A 12,130-nucleotide genomic window follows, 5' to 3' on the forward strand; every position below is an offset into this window, starting at 1 on the left:
AGTTTTTGAGACAACTCTATATATTTTTCATGACACGACAGATAAGGTCTTGGGCATAAAGCGTGAAAACTGTGAATCTGGAGTTTAAATAACTTGATTAGGTATATTTTATTAACCCCCGACCCAAAAAGAGGGGTGTTATAAGTTTGACGTGTGTATCTGTGTATCTGTGTGTCTGTGTATCTGTGTATCTGTGTATCTGTCTGTGGCACCGTAGCGCCTAAACGAATGAACCGATTTTAATTTAGTTTTTTTTGTTTGAAAGGTGGCTTGATCGAGAGTGTTCTTAGCTATAATCTAAAAAAATTGGTTCAGCCGTTTAAGAGTTATCAGCTCTTTTCTAGTTTTCTTGTAGAAAAGAAGGTTAGATAACCGTTAGGTTCATAATATTATGTCAATAGACAAATGTCAAGCTGTCAAGATGGACGTTGCCTAAATACATAATTATTTATTTGAAAATGATGTTTTGGAAAACTCAAATACATTTTATCGTCGGGGGTGTTATAAATTTTTAATTTACACTTGTTTATTATGTGTTCGCGCATTTATTTATGTCACGCTTTAAAAGTTTTGATATTTTTGCCTTATTTTCGACCTGTTGATCCTTGCTGATTTTGTTGTCTCAACCTAACCTCTTTAAAGTTGGCGTAGAATTTGGCAACAACATGATCATTTTAAAAAGCAGTCATAGCTTAGTGGTATAGAACTTCGGTCTCCTATTCGATCTAGGCACGGATCTCTAACTTTTCGGAGTTATGTGCGTTTTAAACAATAAAATTATGTGTAAAGAAATTCGTGTGGAAACCTGCATGCCTAAAGTGACCAAAATGCTCTCAAAGGTGTGTGAAGTCTACAAATTCCTAATTGACACAAGAAGGTTTTTCTCAGAAGAATCTGTGGTTGAAGACTAGCTCCATATCCATACCTAATTCAAGAGCCTTGGCTTACATGAGATAAACATTTTTGAATTCTGAATTTCTTAAAAAATTCTAACCAACCAATTAGCATTATTATTTTGTTGCTTTTCACCGCCTTTTATATCCAACTAGCTAACGCCCGCGACTTCGTCCGCGTGGATTTAAATTTTTCGAAATCCCGTGGGAACTCTTTGGTTTTCCGGGATAAAAAGTAGCCTATGTGCTAATCCAGGATATTATCTATCTCCATTCCGAATTTCAGCCAAATCCGTCCAGTAGTTTTTGCGTGAAAGAGTAACAAACATACACACTCACACACACACACACACACACACACACACACACACACATACAAACTTTCGCCTTTATAATATTAGTGTGATAAAATTTCGCGACCAAATCATTAAGTGGAGGCCATTTTGAATATTCAATTTTCTTCACCCCTTTGTGCGGAACTGGCGAAACTCCAAGTTTCTTCCACTGGGAGGAGTTCGGCGGTTTAGCCTCGAAACTTTTGAATATCTTGAGGTTATCTGCGGACATTTCTCAAACTTATTGAGTCGTCTTTAACATTTTTATATCATACTTTGTATAATTTCACACAGTTTAGTTCTATTAAAAAAGGTCAGAACTTTACCAATAAATTGAAAGATGGGATAAGAAACTTAGAAGATAATGTGGATTTGTGTGAGCTCCAGGTTTCTGGTGAGGTTCTACTCGTTTGATACCGTAAAATTTACTACGATGACTTTTAACATGAAAACGTAGATCCGAAATCACGTTAGATAATTAATAATAAAATTATTGGTATATGTTGGTCATCTTGAAGAGACGTTTTTTGGAACAAATTTAATTCGCCTCATGAGCATTCACCCATTCTCTTTTGCTAGCATACACCTTAGTGCACTCATACAAGAGACCATGTACTGCAAATTTATTTGGTCGGTCCATCGCGCATTGCATGGACGACTTTCCATGTCCTTTAGTTCCTTCTACTTTATCTTGTACGTCAGGGCCATAGATGGAATTATTTTCACACCAGGAACCGTCATAAAAACTTATAAGACAGTATCAAATGAAAATTATAAAATACGGGCGAAAGAAAATCTATTTTCCCTTCTGTTCACAGTATTTTTAATGATTCAAAATTATTTGATTTTTTATTATGTGATATTGACTGAAGGTGTATTGCAGATTTGGCGCCGGGCCACAGCATCAATAGGACATTTGTGATGTTATCGGCTGCAAGGCTGTTACTGGTACTGTTATGTCTGTAGTACGCGATAAACGGAATTTGCATTTATCATCATCATTATCAACCGATAGACGTCCACAGCTGGGCTTAGGTCTCTTGTGGGGTACTACCACTCGCGACGGTCTTGCGCCGCCTGAATCCAGCGGCTCCCTGCGAATCCTTTGATGACGTGTGTCCTCCTAATGGGGGACTTCCAACAGTACGCTTACTAGTGCGAGGGAAAAATAAACAATCTTTTATCAACAATGTTTTTTCAACGTTTAAACTACCCTGAGTGATTTACAGTGATTTTCTTAGAGCTATACTTACCTACGTATTTAGTCGATGTAAGCCCGACTACTTTCGAACCTTTTTCATGGGGAGTCGGCTCGCTGTGTGTCGAGGTTGAGACTGGGAGCTGCACGTGCATAAAAAAAACCGGCCAAGTGTGAGTAAAACTCGCGCACCGAGGGTTCCGTACTCGGGTATTTTTTCCGACATTTTGCACGATAAATCAAAAACTATTATGCATAAAAATAAATCCAAATCAGTTTTAGAATGTACAAGTAGGTAAAGCCCTTTCATATGATGCCCCACTTGGTATAGTTATCTTACTTTGAAAATTAAAACACATTTTAATTTTTTTTCTGTGATGTAACCACAAATTCACGGTTTTCAGATTTATTCCTTTACTTGTGCTATAAGACCTACCTACCTGCCCATGATTCTAGATCAATAGGAAGTACCCTATAAGTTTTCTTGACAGACGACGCGGGACGGACGGACGGACAGACAGACAACAAAGTGATCCTATAAGGGTTCCGTTTTTCCTTTTGAGGTACGGAACCATAAAAAGGACCCCAGATGGGTTTGAATTTCGAAACTAGTCGGGCTTACGTCGACTGAATACGTGAGTATAACCGGAACAAGCAATACTTTTTATTTCAATGGAAATATACTTACTATAAGTGGAAACTAGTATTTGGATTTCTGTGGTGGAAACAGATTGAAACAATATGACGACACACATGAGCTAACTCTAATCGAGGATATGAGATTCAAGACTATTTTATTGCCGAAAAATGTTATAAGCTAGTTGAAAGTTGGCACAGCTACAGCCTCGTAATACTCGATACTACAGACGATATCTGTAAGCAGTATTTCTGCCAAATCGCGTTCCGACTATGTTTATTTAACATGGATTCCTTTGTTTACTACAATTACCATAATATAAGTATATATGATTTTTTTCCAGCAAGCTTGTTTTGATTTTTATACCTTACGAGATAAGTAAAAGCATTTATTAAATTACTATGTAATGCTGAGTTTGTTTTGGGCTCTTCTCAGACATAGGCGCGTTTGGAACCCTCGAAGCTTTAGTTTTAAGTTTACGTAATTATTTATCACATAATTATTATCATCTTACAAATCTAACAATACTGATCATCAAAAGGAGTACAATAAATAGTAGGTACCTACTTTGAATGAATGAGTTTGAGTAGGTATGCCCAAGGTTTTAAAAGAGAACTCTTCAATTTTCCGAGATTAAAGTAGCCTATGTCATTTCCCAGATCTTTAACTATGCAAAATATACTCTGTGCAAAAAGTCACTTCAGTCCGTTGCACCATTGCAATGTGATTGAATGACAACTCAACAAACACTTTTTTGTATAATTTTTATTTTGTTTAACTGAATACATCCAATTGTTTTGATTTATCGAACACGCCTACGCGCGCGTTTTGGGCCTGTCATTTATCTGCCATCGTACTTTACGTTTATACAAACTTTAAGTATCCTTCAATCTATTTTATCTTTATCTTAGTCTGCATCAATTACCAACAGTGCATCAGCGAAATCATGATAAATTGTGATAAATCTGCTTCACTATTCATTAAACTTGCCAAGAAGTTAAACTATAGTTAGAACTTTATCAAGAGAATTGAAAATCAAAAACGCTCCCGACTTAATGATTCTGTCGTGTAATCTTATTAGTGTTATAACTTTACAAAAAGGAGTAGAAGTTAATTGGTTCGGCGAAAGAGCTTCCGGAATTTCCGTTAAAGTGCTGACCAAAATGGACTGGAGAAAATTGGCTCCTTATTAACTGAACAAGGAGTTGCTCAATACTTTGGTGTACTAAGTTCTTATTAGGTTCTGCAAAATTCATTTTAAAGGCTTAGTGGCATAAATGCTATTAAATAAGGATTTGCTCCATTTCAAATTGTCTAAGTTAGTGATCAGACCAGATCGAATATTCCACGTACTCTTGAAGACATGGAAGGAAAGCAAAAATCAAAATCTCCAAAGCGGTCACCCAACCAATTAGCTAAAAATATCAACCACTACGTAAAGAAGCCAAACACACTCCACTAACGTAAGGGTACTTCTAGTTATATTATGTCAAGCGTTGTCCTTGTCCCGCTCAATATAGTGCTTAGATATATTAGTGTTTATATAGTGCTGTCCTTTTCAATCATCATGATCATCATGATCAACCTATTTCCGCCCCACTACTGAGTACGGGTCTCCTCTCAGAATGAGAAGGGTTTAGGCCATAGTCTGCCACGCTGGCCCAATGCGGATTGGCAGACTTCACACACCTTTCCTCACGATGTTTTCCTTTACCGTTAAAGCAAGTGATATTTAATTGCTTAAAACGCACATAACTGAAAAGTTAGTGGTGCGTGCCCGGGATCGAACCTCTGACCTCCGATTTAAAGGCGGACGTTCTAACCACTAGGCTATCACAGCTTTTTGTTCAGCTTTTTTTCAATAGTAGATGATAAAATCTGTTCGCTTGTGTGCTCAGTCGCTGGCTGGCTATGGGTTACGATAATTCTTACATTACAACCTCATGGCTCGTACTCACAAACATATAGAAACAAATGCCTACCAACTATAACTGAACTAGCTTCCCCGTTATGCCTCGTTTGCACTTTAATGTTCAATATGTTTTCTTTGCACTTCGCTAAGTGAAATTCCCGGGCGAGTTGCACCCTGAATAAGTTCTTAATAGCGTTGCGGCGAGTCACGGGCCACTGGTAATTACATGACGCGTCCTCGAGCTAGGAGGGCCTCCTTTAGAACGAATGCTTCGGTTATACATATACAAATAAGTAGTAATAGTAGTTTATGGAACAGTTGCATAGTAGGAATTATTAATATCTAATGATGTAGAGTTTTATGTTTTTAATTACCATACCTATTATTTGCGGTTTTTATTAATACTTTTAAAATGACAGTTGACACTTAGAGCATGGCAAATCCTTTCTGAGATTGTACCTGTCTTATATTCACGGTTAGATTTAGGGATAGAGAGCACTCTGACTATGCTTAAACTTAAGACAGAGTTAAAACGATGCAGATGTATATCTCTCATATAAATCGATCTCGTTTAACTATTCGTAAATTATTCATCATCATTATCATCAATATCAACATGATCCATACATCGCAGCCCACTTCTGAGCAAGGGTCTCCTCTAAGAATCAAAAGGGTTTTGCCATAGACCGCCATACTGGCCAAGTGCTGATTGGCCGATCTCACACACCTTTGAAGGAGAATTCTCAGGCATGCAGAATTTATTTAAACTTACCAAAATTTGAATTTGAATATTATTATTAACTGCTGGTTAAATATACTAACAAATTTTCACGTAGAAGAGGATTCATGTACCCAAAACGTAGTGCAATTTAACCACATGCCTGCGTGTTGCCGCGAATTATCATGGCGGAATTTCAAGCTCAACCGACATCCCAGAGAGACTCTAGTGCGGTAGCGGTGTGGACGATTTCGGTTTAATGCTACTACATAACACACTACATACACTCGGTAAATGTAACTACGTAGTACCTACTTATTACCAGACTAATATGCTGACCAAGGTAACTGCCAGACCTCCGGTCACCCGTGGACTCCACAAGCCGGGATGTCTGGCCATTCAACGAGGTAACGCAGCCAGCGTTCTGGGCACCATGCCTCGTTACAGTGATTTCGATGACATGATCGTTTTATGATTTATTATATTTAAGTACTTTTAGTATTTGTTACATAAAATAAAATATTTTCTTATTACCTGCTGTTTTTAGTACTATTTTGTATCGGCTATAAAATAGCTCATCCTTTAAAAAGGAGTGTAACGTTTACAGGCTGTTTTGTACCTATGTGAGTTTCTTTAAAACTTCATAACTTCTAAATGCCTGAATAGTGTGTGGTTGTGTGGTTCATTTTCAGAGAATGCCAACGGGGCCCTAATACTAAACCTCCGCTGTCCAACCGTCCGTCTGTATGTCTGAGTTTTGAAATTTTTACAGAGTGTGTATTTCTAATGAAGTATAATAGTATTGTAAGTATAACAAAAAATAAAAGTTTCAAAAAGGCCACCATGCAAAATAAAAGTTCGTAGTACATAAGCATCGTATATCTTGTACGATAGTACGGAATCCTTTTTTCTAAGTTATTTCATGAATATTGGTGAGTATTGATCCACCCCTTCGCCGATTTTCAAAAATTCCACCCGAGAAAAGCTGGAGCGGGTCAACTAGTACAGTTTAAATGTTTATTTCGCCGATATCAATATAACACTCACAATCACACGTTTGTTAATATTTGAAACCAAACACTTGGTAGTGAAAATAGAAAATGCTTTCCGAAGGAAAAGTTTAGATGGCACGTAAACTAGTTGGTGTGAATATCGAATGAAAATAGGAAAAACATTCCGAAGCTAGTTTACAAACTTTGTGTTTCTATTTTTTTTAAACGAAACTACTGCTGCAAAACTATGTACGAGAATACAACAAATATAAAATAGATTTATTTGAAAACTTTACATAATTATTAATTAGAAAGCAGTGCCGCCAAACTACGAGTATTTAGCGTTCTGGTATGATGTCGTGCAGAAACCAAAGGGGTATGGGTTTAATAAAAACTGCCATACCCCTTTCAGGTTAACCCACTTCTATCTTAGACTCCATCATCACTTATCACCAGATGAGATTGCAGTCAAGGGCTAACTTATATCTGAACAAAAAACCATCTGACCCATCCCAGCTTCATTTAGATCATCATCAATCAATAGACATCCACAGTAGGGACTTCATCCGTCAACGTACTATCTATACCTACTACCCCTTTTACACACATATCCTCTTTTACGCAATCCATCTTCCTTTTCTTTGGTCGCCTTCTCCTCTTTTTTCCTTCCACATGCATATTTTGAACTAAGAAGGTACAACCATTTAAAAAATACTTGATTCGCATACATTCATACTCCGTCGTCCAAACTGCAAATATTTTCACACTATTTGCTAATCTCAGCAAGTAAAATACAATTTAAAACAATAAGCAGTCTACTTATTTTAAAACTGCGAAGGACACAAAAGTGTCCTATTCAAACAGAAAGCCTTTAATTGTGAGTACGCAGATGTTTTGCGTGAGTTCACCCCGTGCGTAATAATCCCCACAAATAGCCTAATGTAAACATGTTCCACTCATAAGCTTTTGTTTGTTATTTTGTTCGCACTTGTTATTGGGAACATTTAGTCCTGTTTGTTTTGTTATTTATATAAAATTTGTTCAGGCTTGTGGCTTTAAATGAGTTTTTTAACAGTCCGCTATGTATGCTGTTTAAACATACAAAAATATTTAATGTTTATTTTAAATGTTGTTGTTATAAATAATGTTAATTGTTGGAATATCACACTAATATTATAAAGCCGAAAGTTTGTATGTGTGTGTGTGTGTGTGTGTGTGTGTGTGTGTATGTTTGTTACTCCTTCACGCAAAAACTACTGGACGGATTGGGCTGAAATTTAGAATGGAGATAGGTTATACTCTGGATTAGCACATAGACTACTTTTTATCCCGGAAAATCAAAGAGTTCCCACGGGATTTTTAAAAAACTACATCCACGCGAACGAAGTCGCGGGTATCAGCTAGTTTTATATGATTTGTTCTTTTGTTTAGGCTTAGGCTGCGATTACATCCTTAAGTTTTACTCACGTAAGTAACTTACATGATAAACTTACGACTTTACTTACGTAAATACTCTTATAAGTAGATTTATTTACCTTAGTAAAGCTGTCAATTAACTACGTAAGTTAGAGGTGTAATCGAGCGCTTTCGAAAGCCATGTTAGTAAGATGATAAAAATCTATTTCTCTTTCTATCTTTATTCCTATTTCAATTTTTATTCCCATTTTTCTTTTTCTTTCTACGTCTATTTCTATTAGTATTTCAATTCTTATTCCTATTTCTACTATTTCTATTTCAAGACTCTACCTACACTGTCGGTTATTACTGTTAACTTCAGTTTTCTATTTTTAAATAAACTTTATTAAAACGGTATAAAAATACCATTCAATATTGCAAGTATCAATATTGTAGGTGGCGGGGAAAACGGAAACCGGAAACAGGAAGGGCATTCCATATCGTAGAGGTACGTAATAGAAACGAGGAAGCGAATCCCTTTGTGTGCTCGGGGAATGTTTTTTCATAAACTGAATAAGTACTGAAACCGGTGGTTCAGTGGTTAAGAGGTCGACCTCCAAAATTTTGGAGTTACGTGCGTTTTAAACAATTAAATATCACTTAAAGGAATACATCGTGAAGAACCCTGCATGACAAAGAGGCCACCGTAATGTTTACATAAGTGTGTGAAGTCGGTCAATCCGCACTTGGCCAGCGTGGCACGATGTTTTCCTTCACCGTTCAAAGCAAATGATATTTAGGTAAATAATAATAACTCTGAGACCTCTGAAAATCTGAAAACTCACCTATGGTGCTGAAACGTGGACACTAACAAACGGCCTTGTCCACTAATTCAATGTTGCTCAGCGTGCTATGGAGAGGGCTATTTAGGAGTTTCCCTGACGGATAAGTTCCAAATAAGGAGATCCGCAGGAGCCCCAAGGTCACTAACATAGCACAAACTATTAGCAAGCTGAAGTGGCAGTGGGCAGGTCATGCCTGTCGTAGAGGAGATGGCTGTTGGAACCGGAAAACCCTTGAGTGGAGACCGCGTATAAGCAAGCTAGTGTGGGACGCCCTCCAGCACGATGGACCGACGATATAAAAAGGCTGGCGTGAAGTGGATGAATGAGGAAGGCTGAGGGCCGGGTGTGGCGGCGCTCATTGGTGAAGACCTATGTCCAATAGTGGACATCCACAGGCTGACGATGATGAACTCTGAAAAGTCAGAAGTGCGTGCCCGGGATCGAACCGCTGACCTTCCGAATAGGAATCGAATGTCTTAACCACTAGGAGTACTATCAAGTGTATAGTTATAACAATAAATTCCAATTTAAAACTAGCAAGTCAACAATATTTAAAGTATTTATTTGTCCACGTCGCGTCGCGCTAGGTATAATGAATGCGCATAATTTGCCGAACAAACGAGCGCTCGGCTCCTCACAATTAATTACACAAAGCGCGCTCCCCGGATCGCGCCGTTTCGAGGTTTCGCGGTAATTCACTACAATCTCTCACCGTGATGTCTTGCGGTTATCATTTCTGTGTTTGTAAAGCCTCAAACACACACAACGTTCAATGTGAACTGCGCAAAATGCTGAACACCTGAAGGCTGCTTTTCCGCCAGAGATAATATGCTATGCTGCGTTGCTATGGATGTGTGCGATATCCATCAATTTTCATTGCTCTACAATACACATGCCTTAGCATTGTTGAAAAAGGGGGTTGTTGAAAAGGGGCGTTCATATAGGAGCTATCTTTTAGGGTTCCGTACCTCAAAAGGAAAAACAGAACCCGTGAGGGATCACTTTGTTGTCTGTCTGTCTATCCGTTTGTTCGACTGTCGTGTCAGTCAAGAAAACCTCGTGTAGCAGCGAGCTTAGAACTTTGTAGCAGCTTATCGAAAGCACGCTCCATCTTAAGCTGCATCACACGTGCCAGCAGGTCTGATCTAACCAAATATATAGACTTACTTATCGGAGTCCGCCATTATTTTAATTGTAACTCAGACCCTACGGTCCGTTAACAGCGTCATATTTCAGCCTTATTTTCAAAAATCAGCGCTCATAATTTATAATTGTAATACAAATTTAATTGTGGCGTTTGTTCAACAAACGGATAGAGCATATTTCACCCCTAACGACTGAGTTAAGATCGTAGCTTTTGGACTAAATTTTACAGAATTATAATTATTATGGCCCTTTTATTTCGACCGTCCCGTTTTTTTGAGCTATTTTAAACATTACAATTTTTTTCTTTATTCCAACAGATTATTATTATTTGCTTTGGGAATATGCCTCTGGATGAATATTTTGGCTATTTTGACATACATACCTAATTACACTGTATATTAAACTTTACACCTGTATTATAAATGCAAAAGTGTGTTTGTTTGTTGCTTTGTCCTTCAATCAAGCTTTAACACAGCAACGAATCAATGTAATTTTTTGCTTGGATATTTAAAGGCGGTGAACAGTTACAGGCTACATTTTATCCCCAAGACCAAAGACTATCCACGGTATTTTCAAAATCTAAATCCACGCAAACGAAGTCGCAGGTTCGTACATAAATACACAAATTAACAAACCATTTCATTCGTTCCTAGAGAACCAACCTAATTCAAATACCTAAGTGAAAAGTTGGTAGAATGTCAGTCACATAAAGTATTTAGTTCAAAACAGGTAAGTTCCTAGTTAGTTCTAACTACGTCCCCCAGCTACCGGCGTTGCCGAACTAGTCAGCGATTCACGCTTGACTTGCTCGTGTGGTGAACTTTCACCTGCGCTCTGACAAATTGAATTCTTGCGTCAAGGGACTGTTCTAGAAATAGAGTTATTTGGAGTTTCGAAACCTTAATACTTTTGAAAGCACTTGATTTTAGGAAATTCATCATCATCATCATTATCATGATTCACGAACAAACTAATAAGTAATAACCATTATTGAGCACTGGTCTCCTCTCAGTGGCCCTGCCGGATCGGCAGACTTCAAAACCTTTGATAACATAATGGAGAATTTTCAGGCATGCAGGTTTTCCTTCACTATTTCTCCCCTCGGTTACTTTCTGATAACACCCTCTTGATAGTATTCTTTGAACGCAGTCTGTTCTCCACCGTGTTATAAGCACAGATCCAAGTGCTCCCTTCACCTGGTTCGTCCAAAGTCTTAGGCTACATCTACGTCTCTTAGCTAATCTCCACGGAGACTGGCTAGCTATGCGCCGGACATAATAAACAAGCATCTTTATAGTATGCAAACACAGTGCCCTCTAGATTCCCGTACTGTGATAGTCCGACGGAGAGAGCTTACGAGAGAAACTCCATCTGAGATACTTGGAGTTTCTCTCTACGTGATCAAATCAGAAACAGGAAGATCCATAGGAGAACCAGAGTAACCAACACATGGGTAGCTCAACGAGTTGCATAGCTGAAGTAGCAATGAATGGGGCACATTGTTTAAATACCTGATAGTGGTTGGGTTCCCAAGGCACTGGCACGAGAACTTCGCTCTGGAAAAAGCTGTAAATTGGAACACTGACGTGACGTCATGATGAATGTTGTATGGTTTTCTACCACCAACATGAAATTTAGTATTGAGTATTAGTATTTAGTGGTTTAATAATCACAAATAACACCAATTTTAATGAACAGTTTCGATAAATATCTAACTTGTTGATTAAAGTAAACGGCTCCAAAGTAAAAAGAAGTAAATAATAATTATATTGATCTTCGCGTTAAGGTTAATAGAGTTTCCCCAGTTTGCCAAGTTGGGCGGTAATGCGGCTAATTTGCAATAAAGATTATCAAATTGCTGAAGCGCCTTTATTGAACTTTCCGTTAATATCGCGCCTAAATTAGACTGTTATTATTTTATGATGAAAGAACTGAACTTTTAATGGCTATTTAACAGCGGTCTCTTCGACACTCGCTACATACAAATACAAACATAGTTAGGTTTTCATTTGAATACTAACCAATCAAACTGTATGTAATTTTAAAGGCGTTGGGGTCC

Source organism: Maniola jurtina, chromosome 8, assembly GCF_905333055.1.
Source record: "Maniola jurtina chromosome 8, ilManJurt1.1, whole genome shotgun sequence".
Classification (NCBI taxonomy): Eukaryota; Metazoa; Arthropoda; class Insecta; order Lepidoptera; family Nymphalidae; genus Maniola; species Maniola jurtina.